Raw genomic sequence first — 17,092 nt, forward strand, 5'->3', positions numbered from 1 at the left:
CGGTTTTATTGCTGCCTGTGTCTTTAAGGTCAGATCCCAAAAGTCTTTGCCCAGATCAATGAGTGCCCTGAAGCATCTCCCTCACTTTTTTATGTCAGATTCATATTTTGGGGCTCTCACATTTCCCCCTATATTTTGGAATCCGGATTCTCTTAGCTATTAGATGTCTTTCATGCCTTTTTCTAACTTTTCAAGAATGTCATTTATATTTTGATGAAAATGGCAAAGCCTGGACACGATGTTTGGTGATGTTCTCTTTAGCAATGTCACTCATTCTAACCCTGTCCTTTCATTGGTAACGTTGTCTGCAATTTATCACCTCAGTGTTATCTAGTTTTTATAGTAGAGATCTTTCAGTTTCCTTATTAAATGAATCCTTGGCACTTTCTTCTAATATTATGAGTGGAATTTTTTTTATTTCTTCCTTAGCAATTTTATTACTGATTCAAAACAAATCTCTTGTCATTGCATGTTGGCTTCTCATTTCGTGATCTTACAGAAATTGCTTCTTAGTTCCAGCAGTGTTTGGTAAAGGCTTTACATTTTTCTATGTAACAGTGTGGCCTTCCCTCTCCTGAGTGATCACCTCTGTTTCTTCCTTGCCTGTTAGTGCTTCTGGTGGAGCTCTCAGTAGTATACTGAGCAAGAGCGGTGAGAGTAGTCAAAACTTGTCCTCTTTAATTGCAGAAGTCATTTCGACTATTCCTTTTTCAGACCGTTGGGTGTGTTTGAGTGTAGAACCTTCCTGTATTAAAACAAATTTCTGTATCCAAAATTTATTTTATGTATTATTAGTGGCAGGACTGGGGTATGTATGTAAATGAAGTGTTTCTGTGATGTACAGATAGTGAGTTTTATCCAATGCTTTCCTTACATTCTTGAGATGTTCATATTTGTGTGTGCACAATTCTGTTTGTTCTGTGGATATTATTTATCACATTTGTGGATTTGTGTATCTCCAGAGACAAGCCTCAGTTGACACCAAGGGGTAGAGGTTTAATAATTTTGCTATCAAAGTTGACTTGCTGATATTTTTGACAGCCTTCATATGTGTCCATCAGAATTATTAGTCTACAGTTTTTATCTGCTATGCATAGGGTTTGGTAACAGGACAAATTGACCATGTAGAATACAGGCTTCCTATGCTCCAAGATCACATTCTGATAGGTTACATGCAAAGGAAATCGAACGGTTTCTTTCCTGTCAACTTTCCACTTCCTTGAAAGTCATTTTTCAATCTAGGCTCCTTCATATTCACTGTGAAACCTCCCCTTTCATCTCCGCTTTTACTTATCTCACACAGCTTTCCTTTTTCCTTCAGTTTGTCAACGTTGTTTATCTTTTCAAATCCAACTATTTCCTTCCGTGATCTTTCCTGCATTTTTGCCTTTTCTAATTTGGTTCCCTCCCTCCTCTCTTTCCTTCCTCTCTTCCCTCCCCACATCCTTTCTTTCCTCCATCCTTCTGCCCCCACCCGCTGCTGTCAGATTTGTTTTTAGCTCAGTAAACTGCATTATGAGGCTGTTTATTCTATTTTTCCATTCAGTACTTCTTTCATAGTACTGCTACCTTCCGTATCCCACAAATATGGTATTAGCTTCTCATTTTCATTTATTTCAAGATGATTTTTAGATTTTTCACCATTTGAGATCTTCATTTGCATACTGATCATTCAAAAGTCTTTTTTTTAAATCTATATTAACTTGATTATTTCTTATTTACATTTTAATTGTTAGTCCCCTTCCCGGTTTCCGGCCTAACATCCCCCTAACCCCTCTCCCTCACTTTCTATATGGGCTTCTCCTCCCCATCCTCCCCCAATTATCACCCTCCCCCCAACAATCACGTTCACTAGATGTTCAGTCTTGGCAGGACCAAGGGCTTCCCCTTCCACTGGTGCTCTTCATTGCTACCTATGAGGTTGGAGCCCAGGGTCAGTCCAGTATAGTCTTTGGGTAGTGGCTTAGTCCCTGGAAGCTCTGGTTGGTTGGCATTGTTGTACATATGGGGTCTCGAGCCCCTTCAAGCTCTTCCAGTTCTTTCTCTGATTCCTTCAATGGGGGTCCCGTTCTCAGTTCAGTGGTTTGCTGCTGGCATTCGCCTCTGTATTTTCTGTATTCTGGCTGTGTCTCTCAGGAGCGATCTACATCTGGCTCCTGTCGGTCTGCACTTCTTTGCTTCATCCATCTTGTCTAATTGGGTGGCTGTATATGTATGGGCCACATGTGGGGCAGGCTCTGAATGGGTGTTCCTTCAGTCTCTGTTTTAATCTTTGCCTCTCTCTTCCCTGCCAAGGGTATTCTTGTTCCCCTTTTAGAGAAGGAGTGAAGCATTCACATTTTGATCATCCGTCTTGAGTTTCATTTGTTCTAGGCGTCTAGGGTAATTCAAGCATTTGGGCTAATAGCCACTTATCAATGAGTGCATACCATGTGTGTTTTTCTGTGATTGGGTTAGCTCACTCAGGATGATATTTTCCAGTTCCAACCATTTGCCTACGAATTTCATAAAGTCATTGTTTTTGATAGCTGAGTAATATTCCATTGTGTAGATGTACCACATTTTCTGTATCCATTCCTCTGTTGAAGGGCATCTGGGTTCTTTCCAGCTTCTGGCTATTATAAATAAGGCTGCGATGAACATAGTGGAGCACGTGTCCTTTTTATATGTTGGGGCATCTTTTGGGTATATGCCCAAGAGAGGTATAGCTGGATCCTCAGGTAGTTCAATGTCCAATTTTCTGAGGAACCTCCAGACTGATTTCCAGAATGGTTGTACCAATCTGCAATCCCACCAACAATGGAAGAGTGTTCCTTTTTCCCACATCCTCGCCAGCATTTGCTGTCACATGAGTTTTTGATCTTAGCCATTCTCACTGGTGTGAGGTGAAATCTCAGGGTGGTTTTGATTTGCATTTCCCTTATGACTAAAGATGTTGAACATTTCTTTAGGTGTTTCTCAGCCATTTGGCATTCCTCAGCTGTGAATTCTTTGTTTAGCTCGGAACCCCATTTTTAATAGGGTTATTTGTCTCCCTGTGGTCTAACTTCTTGAGTTCTTTGTATATTTTGGATAGAAGCCCAATAAGATCCTGATTCAGTAGCAAGAAACCCCAGAGCAGACGTGTGTGTGTGTGTGTGTGTGTATTTGTGTGTCATATATACATACAAATATATACATCTATCTACCTATGTATCTATCTATGTATCTATCTATGTATCTATCTATGTATCTATCTATCTATCTATCTATCTATCTATCTATCTATCTATATCCAACTTTTCACATATGCCTTTCCTTGGTCCCTCTCAAAATTATGACATGTATGTATATATGTATGTGTGTATATGTGTGTGTATGTGTGTGTGTGTGTGTGTGTGTGTAACAATAACTAAAGAAAAACTATGCCTCAGTATATAAATTTAACGTACTAAATTGTTTTCCCGTTGATTGTACATGTATAATTTCAGGTCCCACCTTGGTTTTAGATAACCAATTAGGGGCTTTCCCCTTGAGAAGACTATTTTTCCAACTTCCAGCATTCCTTAGTTACCTATAGTTCTTTGTCTCTGTGTTGGGCCTTGTCAGATTTCCCCATGTATGTTAGCATGTATATTGGTCTCTGTGTTGTGACTAGTGAGACTTCCCTATTTATGTTAGCATGTCTACTGGTGTTTTCCTTGTTCAGGTCTTAGTTAGACAGCCATATTGTTGCAGTATCATGAGTGTAGCTTTCCTGTCATTTCTAAAAGACACACTCTCACAGAAGCTCTCCTTGTCCCTTAGCCCTTAAACCTATTTGCTTCCTTCATGATGTTCCCCAAATCATGGGTACAGAAGTTCTGGTACAGATGGATCATGTGTGACTATGTAACCCACAGTCATTTGGTTCTCATAGTGTGACTGGTTGTGGCTTTCTGTGGTAGCCTCCTTTTGTTGCAAAAAATGTTTCTTTGATGACAAATGCTACACATATCTGCAGATACACAGATAGATATTAAGAAGGCAGTGAGAAATCACAGTGGTTTAGTAACATGGTAGTAGTAGGTTCTCCTCTAAGATCCATGACCTCAGTACCACCAGGTTTCCAGTACTAGATTTGATTTCTCTCATGTTCTGCATACCTTAAATCCAGATAAAGAACTGTTGGTTAGCGCCATGGTGTGAGTGACTCTGTTGTACCCATAAGGCTATCATGCCAGGCTGGTCATTGTCGTTTATAATGCAATAGTGTGCTAAGGAAGCCATGGCTTTTCATGTGAAAACAATAGCTGCTTCAATACTTTTAAGATTCATGGCCTTCTTAAATCTCTCACAAATAAGTACTAAGAGAGCTGGGCTAGTGATTGAGGAAGGGAGGAAGAGGTAGGTGTTCTGGTGAACACTTAACTTGTGCAAGAAAGACTACTAGAAGATGTCAGTACTCCTCACAGGGATTCAAGCAAACAAGGGAAAGGCAGACTCCTTTGGCAGATGGATAATCATTTTAGACATAGTCTGGCTGAGACTAAACAAGAAAAAGTGAAGACTTAACAAGGAAAGCCTATTATAAGTTCTGGGGAGGGGGACACCTTTATAGAAGAAGGGGAGGGGGATGGGATGGGGGTTATGGATAGGAAACTGGGAAAGGGAATAACATTTGGAATGTAAATATAATATATCCAATAAAAAAACAGCTTGAAAAACTCCAAATGAGAATTATACAGAAGCTTTAAATGAAGGAAGGATTAGGCATCATTTGCTGAGCTGAATATTTGTCCCTAAATGTGGATATATTCTAATCCCAGGAATCATGAATATTCTAATTAACATATCAAAAATACCTTTCTGTTGTAAAGTAAGCTACTGGAGCGAACTTAAAATAGACAATCGTATTACTGCACTGAGCCCAATCTAATCACATGCATTCTTCAAAGCTGAAAACTGATTCCAGAGAAGACAGGAAAGAGCTGTATCAGAGAGGGAAATAAGACGTTATTAGCATAAAAGAATTGGGGTGCAGGTTCTAGTTTTGAGATAAGAGTGAGAGGCAAAGATGGGCCTCTAGAATCTGAAGGTAGCAAAGAACTGAAGGCATGCAAAGGTGTGGGACCTCAATCTAAATCTATGAGGAGCTGGATTCTGCCAGCAGACTCAACAAGTATGGAAACATGATGTATAGGTTCCTAAAGGAACACAGCCACTGGCACCTGTGTTGGGCTTCTAACATTAAAATTCATGAGGTAGAATGATGTTTTCACAGCTATGAAACTTTGATAACTTTTCTTTTCTGGCAGCAATAGAAAATACAAAGAACAGAGTACAATTCTGGGTAGTGTCTGGAATTTCCAATTAGAAACCAATACATGAAGGGAATAGAGAACTGAGATGTCTTGAAATTTGGAACGAGCTAAGAGATTCAGTGCAGACATAAAGGAACATTCGGGAAAGCCTGTTGAGAAAACAATTCTTTAGCCACACACTGGGAGTCGAATTTTAGGAAGTAAGCAAGCTGCTTGACAGTATGGTTTATTCTGGTTACTGCTTTCTTGCTGCCTTCTAGATCTCAACCCAGTCAGCTGAGTCCTTCTTTGACATTAGACTGCTACAGTAACACTAGGAGCTGCTGAGACAGAGGAGAAATGAAAGAAGGGTTGCATCTAGGTCACAAAAACGAGTAGAAACAGAAGGCAATAAACTGCAGTGGAACAAGATTCATCAGTGACAGCGACAAAGACAGGGTCTCAGTGTGAAGAGAGTCATGAGGGGGGAATAAAAATCCCAAGGCAGCCAGAAAATGTGCAAAGAGACAAAGTGAGAATGTGAGGTCCCACTCTCCCTTAAACCAACTGGAGGTTCTGATGGTGATGTAACATACCCCTTGACAAACTGAGTATTATTTTCCATTAGTGAGACTTATGTCAATCAGGATATTAGCAAGGAAAGAAAACTATCACATCCATTTTAAATTGATTTTATGTTAATATGGAGGGGTGGTCACCAGAAAGTTTCCTTTACAGTCGTCCTACAGATTCAGAGTGATGGACATCCATGACCCAATGCTGTTTTTATTTGAAAGAATTCTCCTCAAAACTTAAATCAAGAGGGACAGGCCCAAAGTGCCTTACCCCCAGTTCCCAGTGGCAGTGCTGGTGACATGGGCCTAAATGGAAGAATTTTGGTCATTTTAAACAGAAGGACTGTTATCTGATAAACAAGTCCAAATGTTGGTTCCTATTTACTAGAAAAGGAGATCTCCTTAGATGACTTCCTGTTTGCTAGGAATCGCCTCTTAATCCTATAGGGATCTCCCTTAACCTTTCCCCAAATGTCAACTATCTCGGTCAGTACCTAGTTCCACATCAGTCTGAACAGCTTATATCATTTCAGATCCCCACCCTGCTGGCTGTCATATAAGATCTGCTTGCTTTTCCACCATTTTGTTCTCCTCTCTGTCCCACCTCCCCAGCGATGTCCTTGGCAGCTTGATCCCCAATAAACCTTTATTTCTACCCACAGAGCAGTACAGTTCATATGTTTCTCTTTATCATCACTTATAATGATCATACTCTATCAGGAACATAGATGATACATTTGTGCCTTCTATAATGTCAGCAAATTCACAGTTTATGTCATTTTTATCTCAATGCACATTCATGTAGGGGAGTTATATCTTTTGTTGGTTTGTTCTATGGGACAAATTCATGGGACTGGGTTTTCTGAGTAGCTTTGGCATGGCTGTGCTCTCTGCTTGGATAGGTTGATGAGTGGCACCTTTTACTTGTCGGAACACATCGACTATTAGTCTTTGTCTCATGGACTGTGATGGATGGGAGGTGACTGCCCATGTGTATAAAGGGGATGCAGAACAATTCTGTTTCAGCATTAGCACTCACATTGGAGCCAGCTGCCATTTTGTAAGATGGAGTCACTCATGGTAGGGCTCAAACTGAATGTCAATCTTGACATAATACAGAGTGACTCATACCAGCATATGGCTTGATCTCTACAACTTAGTTAGCTGTTATTTTGTTGCATTATGAATTTGTGTGTTTGTCCTATTGTCTTTACCCACTGCTCCATCACACCTGCCCTATTTCTTCTAGTTTGAACAAGATCACTATACTTTAAAATCCACAAGACAGGATCCACTACATCTTTGCTTCATGGATTGACAAAAGGATTTGTAGAAACTGATTTTTTAACATTGCTTTTCATATAGCACACTCTGATGGTTTCCTCTCTCCCTGCTCTTCCCAGATCCTGTTACATCATCACCTACCCAAATCTATACCTTGACTGTCTTTCTCTCCTTAGAATACAGACAGGCATCTAGAAAGCTGATAATAATAAAATGAAAGCAAACAGACCTGAATTGGACAGACCAAAAAGAAAGGCCAAAGAAAAAGCACAAGAAATACATAGAGATATAGATATACACACAGATAATTCGTAAATCAGAAACCACATAATATAGGCAAAAGATCTGTAAGTCAAAAAAAGAAGATGCCTAGAGAAAAACATCCAAAACAACAACAACAATAGCAACAACAACAACAATAACAACAACAACAACAATAACAACAACAACAACAACACTAATGAATTAGTTATGTGTTGGAGCTTTCCACTTAGTGTGTTTTGTGTACCCAGTTAGGCTAATTTTTGATTTGTGAGTGGATATGAACTGGAGATAGTTTCTGGGTTAGGGATGGGGCCTTGTGTCCATTCTCCCTTTTGCCCTGGGACCCTGTAGTGCTTAGACATATTTAGGCCCTGTGCATGCTGCTACCACAGTGAATATATGTGTGTCAGTCCTGATGTTTCTATAAGTTCTTAGTTCCTTGGTGTCTTTTATCTCCACTAGCTCTTAAAATCTTTCTGCTTCATCTCCTGGAGTTCCCTGAGCCCTGAGGGAAAGGGTTTGATGGAAGCATCCCATTTAGGAATGAGTGTTTCAAGGTCTCTCACTCTCTGAACATTGTCCAGTTTTGGTCTCTCTATTTGTTCCCGTCTACTGCAGAAAGAAGCACTTATGGCAATGGATGAGCAAGGCATTGACCTAAGAGTATACCAGAATGTCTTCTGGCATTATTTTTTTTTGCTGTGTTCCTTTAGTAGAATAATAGTATTTGTTTTTCCCCTAGGTCCACAGCCTAGCTATTTTGGGATCTTGGCCATCTTGGCAGTGCCAGGTGCAGATTCTATCTCATGAATGGACCTTAATTTCAAGCACATAGTGCTTAGTTGTTCTTATAACTATTGTGTCATTATTATATCAGTGTATCTTGTAGACAAGTCACCATTGTAGGTTGAAAGTTGTGTGGCTGGGTTGGTGTTTACCTTTCTCTTCTGGTAATGCTGCAGACCATCGCATACCAAGAACATTAGTCAGTAGCAAGCAAAATAAGAATAACCCTGGATTTGTCAGTGAGCAGATTTGGTTTATCTTAAAGACAATAAGAAGCCACTAAAGGTTCTGAACAGGAGAATGTCTCAAGTCACCACAGCAGTTAAGAAGGTTGGACCCTTGGAAGAAGGACGATGATTCAAGGGACACTGAAGTAATTGTGAAGAGAGATATCCTGAAAGTCTAGATTAGAAACCCTGCAAAAGGAATGTAGAGGAATTGACAGATCTAATATGTGGATATTTTATCCCTTTTTATTTGTACCCATGAAATCAATAATGTCTCTTTTGTATAATTTTTTGGCCTTGAAGGTGTCTTCTTATGATTTTCTTAGAGTTTTATTCTCATCATGGAGATATTTGTGGTTTATACCTACACCGTTTCTATTTCCTTTTATTATGCTGACCAAGTAACTTGGTGGTAGGTATATGTGGTTTCCACAGCCACGGTTAGATAGATTCACAGCCTAAAACTCAGACCTACTAATTTAAATATTAGCTTTATCTTCTTTTTATAATACTGAGAGAAAACTCTCTCTCTCTCTCTCTCTCTCTCTCTCTCTCTCTCTCTCTCTCTCTCTCCCCCTCCCCCCTCTCTCTGTGTGTGGGAGGGTAAATGTTTCTTCCACAGCTTAGATTATATGTATGAAGGTTGGTCGTCCAATCTGAGTATTATCTTAGATGTTCTCAGGAGCAGATAACATTAACGCTACATACTTGGAAGTGCAGGAAGTAGAATTTACTCCATCCATCCTGCTCCTTTTTGAGAAAAAGGAAAAATATGACAGGAAAAAGCTTCTTGGGCTAAAAGTATATTTTTTTGTTGCTTAATATGACAATGGAATAGCCCTAAGCTTTTGGAAGTGCACCTGTGGCTTAAATGGTAGTACGGCACACCATCACAGAGGCAAGAAAAAGAAGAAAATTTTGTCTCTTGTGGACTATGTAATAAAGTGTAATTTTTCAAATGGAAGGTAGTGTACCCAGAATTTCAAATTACAGAAAAGAGAAGACAAAATTACCTATGTTATAAAAGTAGAAGCAGAGTTGTTTAGGGAAATGCAGTGACTAACAGGAGGCTGGGCAGGGAGAGGGGAGGATGAGGGAAACAGGTTCATAGTCTATTATATATTTTTATAAAGGGTCCTTATAAAATCCATTGGGTAAGAAATAAGAATTACCCATGTTAAATTTTGCTTGACTGTAAACAAAAGTGTAAAAGCGATGGCCTCATCCTTTAATAGCTAGTACAAGTGTTAAAAGAATAATGTTTGTATCTGTTTTGAAAACATTTCTTCCTTCACATTTCAGAATAATGCTCATTCCGCACATCCTGGCACTCTATCTCAGCTACTTGTACCTACGTGTAGTTAATAAGAGGAGAGTCATCATGCTATGCAATTTACATTGGAAGGACTTATGCACCAGAAACGTGACAAATGTCAGTATGTTAAGTGAACATGTGGCTAATAAAGATCCGAGGATGCCCAGAGTACAGTAAGAATCTCCATTGGTGAGAACGTTAAGCCACGACCAAGGTAGCTAGGAAGTGGGGGAGCTCATTAGTCAATCGTGGTCAGCTGTGGCTAACTTGGAAACCCCCTTTTTGACTTGACACTCTTATTCTAATGCGTGAGATACAGTACATCACCCCAACATCGTGGGTTTAAAACACTGAGGTATCAGTGCACAATCCCGGGTGCTGTGGGACTGTAACTCCTTCCCAAGTACTGTTCAGAAACTGCATTCACTAATGCGAGGGCTCTTCCCACATTTTGCCATTTGCTTGCTTTATCGTGCTCCCTTCAAAGAAAGTAGAATATCAAGTACTATGACTGCTTGTTACAGGATTCTGAAAGTTTGATTTGAAAGTTCTGTCCTGTGCTTATGTGGCAAATATTAAACTGTCAAATTACTTTAGGTATTTGTAGAATTTAGAGGCTTATATAGTTGCTTCTAAAACTCACATTTTTCTTCGTTTTTGTTTTTGTGTTTTTTTTAAATCTGGTGATTTGCAGTTATTGTAAAATGACCCTAATATTTTGGTTCATAAATTTGCTTATTGCAATGATTTCTCAAAGGGGAGTTAAGTGATAATCATCAAGAAAGTTTGTCCAGGTGATTGAGCTTTTTTATTTGACTTTCATATTATAGGTTTCTTTTTGAGAACTTATATGAGTCCTGCACCTAAATTACTTCTGGCCTGCCCCCACCCAATTCATCCCTTACCCCCTTTGTCAAGGTCATGATCTCTTTTAAAATTATTATTACATGCATATACATGTGAGTATATACATACCCATGTACATATAATTTATAAATCTATTTAGCTTTCATATGATGTACATGTGTAAGGGATGACTGTTTGGGATTACATGAAATAATTGGGACAAAAGTGGTTATTTCTGTCTCAGTTGTCACTGGCCTTTGAAAGTTCTTCATCTACAGTTGGTCCCAGATGAAATTTCTCTTTTCAACATTGGCATATCAACTGGTGTTACCATTCTTTTGGTCTTGTGTAGGCAATCAAAAATTTTTTGAACCCTTTACACTGAGGTCATGTCTATCTTCGTTGCTGGTATGTATTTCTTGTATGCAACAAAATGACAGATCCTGTTTTCATATCCATGTTATTAGCCTGTGCTTTTTATTGGGGAATTGAGTCCATTGGTACTAAGAGATATTAGTGAGCAATGATTAATAATTCCTGTTATTTTGATGCCAGTGTGTGTGTGTGTGTTTGTGTGTGTGCGTGTGCGTGTGTGTGCACCTCTCTTATTTCATTTTCACTGATGTGGAATTATTCATTTCCTGTGTTTTCTTGTGTGTAGTTAACATCCGTGGGCTGGAATTTCCCTTCAAGTATTTTCTGTAGGGTTGGTTTTGTGGCTAGGTATTGTTTAACTTGGTTTTGTTATAGAACATCTTGTCTTCTCTATCTATGGTGATTAAGAGTTAGTTTTGCTGGGTATAGTAGTCTACGTTGGCATCTGCTGTTACTTAGAGGCTTTAAGACATCTCTGCAGGCCCTTCTCGATGTTCCTGGTATAGCATGTATCAAGAAGACAGGCCTAATCTGGATAGTTCTCATGCAGCAGGCCTCCAGTGCAAAGCCTTGTACTGGATATTTTTGGTGTAGCAGCCCTGGATATTCCTTGTTTGGTGGGCCTGAGAGATGCCAGCAGAGCAGTGGCCAGGTCTCCTTGGGCTCTTTTCCTTCTGTTTGTTTTGTTGCATTCTGATGTGCCAGTTTTTGTTTTATTTTATTATATATTATTAATAATATAATTATTATTGTTATCACTTAGAAGCCTGTGTATTTTCTAGTGAGAGACAGAAAGAGAGTGGATCTGGATGGGAAGGGAGTTGGAGAGGAACCTGGAGGAATAGAGTGAGAGGAAACCATAATCAAAATATACTATATGAAAAATTATATTTTAAGGTAAAGGGAAAAACTTTGCTAATTAATGTCAAAGTTTACCATGACTGGATAGCCTCTGAGATTGGTGCAATATGGAGGAATTCCTTCATTGGCAGGATTTCCAATTCTAAGGCCCCACACATGCCTCTACCTGAGGAATGTCACTTAGTCCGATTACAGGATCAATTTTCATTCTCCTGATAACAACCTGGTCAGCTAGCATCTTAGATTCCCGAATGCTTCCCGATGCTAATGAGGCATTTCGGTACTCTAAGCCTCAGCCAATGATATTTGCCCATCCTAGATGTTTCTACCCACTATCCCTAAAACTTTATAAGCCTTGTATCACCCCACAGAAAGTTGATCTGCCTTCTTATAGCCATCCCCAGTGTAGCAATTTACCATTTGTAATCAGAGCGTTTCTGAACCCCACATTTGTCATATCCACTCCCTTTACCCCAGTGTTGCCTGATGATCTATGAAGGCAGGTAGATCCAAACCCAGTCAAAAAGAAAAAAAATGATATTCAAATAGTGACTTAGAAAGTAAGAAGGCAGAAAAAACATTTCAGTGCTCATAGCAGAGATTAAAGGAACAGAGAATTTGGCAATTACTTTTCTATAGTGGTTATGGAAGCTATTATGTGTCTTGCTATAGTTTTCTTACTCTGTTTTTATTAATCTTTCTTTGCTTCCTACATGCTTTAACTGTATTTTGGTTTTCATTTTATACTCTTTCATTATAACATATTAAGAGAAGAATTTCCTTTGTGCTGTTTTGGGGTTTAATGTCTATAACCATTCTTCATCCATCACAAAAATTATAGCCACCATTACTTCAATTTATTTCTTCTATAGCTCTCATGTGGAACTCCAAAACAGGTATATTTAATCTTCTGTGCTCCTAATTGAAAAATTCTACCATTCTAGCCTTAGTCTCATGCCATGAAGTTCCTTTTTCAGTTCTTCACAGCCTGCATCAGTGTGTTATGGCTGTATCAAAACCACTTTCGAAACTCAATAATGTAAGACCAAAGACTTTATTAGAGCTCATGGTTCCAGGCAGCAGGCTGGTCCTTCTGGTTCTGGGTGGGCTAAGAATTGTGAGAATTCCTTCCTTGGGGATAAAGAACTACTTTCTTTTCATAAGTTCATAGTTCCAAACCTAAATTTGTATGATTCCCCTATAATTTAACCTTGTGACCATTTGTTGGGTTTACTCGCAGGGAATGAGGGAGCTGTCACTTACAGCAGCAAAGGTAACTTTCAGAGCAGCTCCCCTAGAAAGTCATCAGATAGCACTGATGATTTATTTTTTCTTTATAACTTCATAGATGGAACCCCTCTGTTACCTTCTTCAGTCTAGACATTTGCTTGATGTGTTACCTTCTTCAGTCTATTCTTCAGTCAGAATTTTATGAGACCCTGAAGACACATGCAGTTAGGGAAGAATTGCATGCAAGTGGATGAGAGAAATGGTTGCACTTTTAAGTGAATGTACAATTTTTTCGCATTCTCTTGAGATCAGAAGTCACCAGGCCCAGTCTCATGGCGTTTTCTAACCGGGCACAGCTCTGGGTTGGCTATGTGTCTTTGCTCATTTTGACTGGTTTAAGGTTTGATGAAGTGTTGACTTGGAGGTTCCATTTGCTTGATGCGATCCCCTGTATCCTTGATGTCTGATTATGTATCTCCATCTTAATGGTAGTGGGGTTATGATAGAGCATAGCTTATTTAAGCCCAAGTTTAAACTACTATAATGTTACGTTTGTGATCCCTACACATTTTATGCCTGTGAACCATTCTATTAAAATATGTAAATAACTATGTTCTAAAATTGTGTTGTTATAAAAATAAATACATTGTGCACTCATTCTGTGCTCAGTTTAATTCTGCTTTTTAAAAGAAATTAAAACAAAGACACTTTTTGTGCAACATGAGTCCACATAACTTCAGACATTTAATATTTCACATAGATGCTGAAGACCTAGGCTGGAGAAATTAAAGGCATCTTCAACAAATGCTGATAGAAAGTGGGATGTCCTTATGCAGAAGAATGAAGTCAACTTTGTATCTATTACCTTGCAAGTATGCGTGTGTGTGTGTGCGCGCGTGCACACACACCCCACACAATCAAACTTTAATGATCAAAGATCTGAAATATTGAAATTGCAGAAACAAGGAAAGTAAAAAGGGACCATTACTGGGGTGGAGTTTGGAATGGACATCCATAAAGAGGGAACTAGAACGATAAAATTATCTGATGAACAAAATGGGAAAAATGGGAGGTTTTAATTAGGGATAGAGAGGAGTTAAATATAGGAGAGAGGAGGATAAATAAAAATACAGATACTTTAAAATATCATAAGAAATCATACTATTACACTTCTACCTAAACCTATAATGTACATAAACCTGTGTATAAATATACAGTATAGTTTAAATAAAAAATTCCATTTGGGTTAACAATGCTTCAACAACCAAAGAACATCTAACAAAATAAATGAGTTATGAGAAAGCATCTTTTGTGTTATTAGTGAGGGTTGTCTAAGAAACTCCCAAAAAATTATAAGCCATTGCTATTGCCTTTGGTTCATTTTATAATTATTCTACCTCAAAGAGTTTCTCTTACAATATTTCCAATCAATTTAGTTAATCTGCTTCTTTCTTTCTTCTCCCCCATTCAGATTATTATTTTCTTATTCCCAAAACATTTAAAACATACTTACTTTGCATTTTGAGTGTAGTAATGTGCTAGCCTACACCCTGATTGTGCTACCCCCTTGCCTTTCCATGTTTTATGGTTTTGTCTTTGGTTTGACGCAATGTTCATTTGCCTGTGTTTTGATGAGATGCCTGGGACATTAAACACAGACTCGCTCAAGATTTGTTTCTTGATTTGTCCTTCCTTGCTCATACATTGACCAGTGAATTTAAAGGCCAACCTATCAGGTTGCAGTTGGTCGTCAGGGGAGACATTTTTTTCAACATCAAGTTGAGGTAAGCACAGCTGGTTCTTCAGCATCTTCTTGCTTTAGAATCAGATAGCTTTCCCTTTGGGTTACAGCCTTCCTCTTTCAAAGTTGTTTCCTAAATGGTCTTTAGAAAATAAGAACCAAATCCACTTATTGACAAACGCTCCCGGGAAAATTATCTCTTTGTTGCTTCTCAGAACTCTTGTTTTCTTAAAATTCATCTCTTTTTCCTCAGAGGACATGTAGTTTCCTGTGAGAACTTGGCTGTAAACTATCTTTAAAGTGATTATTATATCTATCCATTTTAAGTACCATGTAACTAGTTGGACTTTAAACTTATGCTGCAAATGGAGGTCAGATGGACCTGCTTTAAGATGCACTGGTGAAAATGTGAATGAATTCTATAGCTGAAATGCAGACTTGATAAGTTGGGAAGGTAGTGAAGATCCAGGTGAATGGATACCAGGAACTCAGGAGAATATTTTAGGAGAAGGTTTTAGCATCCTTGAAGAGTTTGATACCGCCATTCTACTACTCTACTTTGATCTGCCCATGTATGTTGGGTTAACTCATTCTCCTACATCCTCCAGACCTCCTCTCTTCCATATGCTTATTTGCGTTGCTGATCTTGCTTTTGTACTGTGAGGTGTATTTTAGAAACAGCATAATCTACTGAACCTTATTTACATTCATCATACATTCCAGGGGAATGTGTTTTACTTTATTTTAATAAGAAATGAAAGATTAAAATGGGTAAGAAATCACTATGTTAATATACTTTGGGGTTGAGAATGGGTTAGTGTGTATCTAGAGAAAATGTGTAGATTTAAGTAAGTCTTACTATGCTTAATTATTAAAGCAGATAACTTCAAAGTTTTTATTCATATTCTTCTATTCTTTGTTTTGTTATTTATACTGTAAAATATTTTGTGGGTTTTAAAAGGGTAAATGGCATACTGCATTTTAAATAAGTGTTTTGGTAGTTCCTTGTGTGACAAGTAGTGGGTAGTATTAAAATTTACCAGCCCTCACTTCAATTCAAAGGAGAATATCAGATATAGAAAAATTACTATATCACAGCCAAATGTGTCCCCATGCTTTCAAAGTAATCTCTTTATAGGGAAAAGAATGTGACCAGCCAATGGCTGGCCACTTGACAGGTGTGCCAAAAATACAGGCATTGACACAGAGGGCCATCATCTCCTCCAGCTGAGAAGTTTTGGAAACTTCTTCAAGTGAGAAATTAAAAGCAGAGCTGTTATGAGCAAAAAGTGTTCTCTGGACTGACACTCTTGATAAAGGCAAAATAAAATTTTCTGGAATAGCATGCTAAACCTGGTGTTACCACAAAAGCAAAACCTTTAGTATAAGAGCACCTACAATCTAAATCTGCATGGTGTTGTGTCAGGTAAGAAAATATATGCCAATGAGGGAATTCATATGTAGGGTCATTTACTGAGGAGGACAGTCGGCTCTTCACATGCTAGACGAAGTGAGTGCATATGGTACTGAGCATGGAGAACTGGCCCTCTGGAAAGACCAGGATGAGTCTGCAAGTCTGCATTCACTTAATTGAAATGATATCATTTTTCAGTTTTCAGGAAAGTGCCTTCTATTAGGTGCAGTCAAGCTCTGGCATCCAGGTCACTCAAAGTTCAGAGAAACTTCAATTGCTTAGAGCTGTGATGAAATACAGCCATCATTTTAATATCTCCTTGGCTAATGCTGTTGAAAGTGGAAAATTTTTATTCACATTGACTTGTGGGAAGATGCTGTGTTTAGAGTGATGTAAACCATGGACCTTGCTTTTGTCTTGCAAGTCAAAATAGGGTCTGTAGACAATAGCACATGTGTTAGCTGGGTATTTATGGAAAGCATAAATTCTTAAGATCTTATCCCAGTGCTCTTGACCCATAGTCTCCATTTTATGGGCTCCAGGCTTTTTCAAACGCTTACGCTAAATAAAGGCAATAATAACTTTACAACAAGGCTTTACTACAGTGGTTCTCCAACTTTACTGTGTGGCCAAATGTGCAGGATGGTCAGAATCGCAGACTCACTGGAGTCTACAAGAGCGGGGAATTCTGAGTATCTTACCACATTTTCCCAGGAGATTTTGATACTCATCAAAGCTGGAAAAACACTTCTGTATTTATCCTATTTGGGATCCATAAATTCACAATCTGTAAGAGGTGTAGTCTCAAGGTAAAGTCCTACTAATAATACTAACTAAAATTGACTCATGTTTTAACTGGAGTTTGTCACATTTTAATTAGAATCTCCAGGATTTGTAGCATGTAGAATTTCTA

The sequence above is a fragment of the Rattus norvegicus genome, chromosome 2, assembly GCF_036323735.1.
Source record: "Rattus norvegicus strain BN/NHsdMcwi chromosome 2, GRCr8, whole genome shotgun sequence".
Taxonomy (NCBI): domain Eukaryota; kingdom Metazoa; phylum Chordata; class Mammalia; order Rodentia; family Muridae; genus Rattus; species Rattus norvegicus.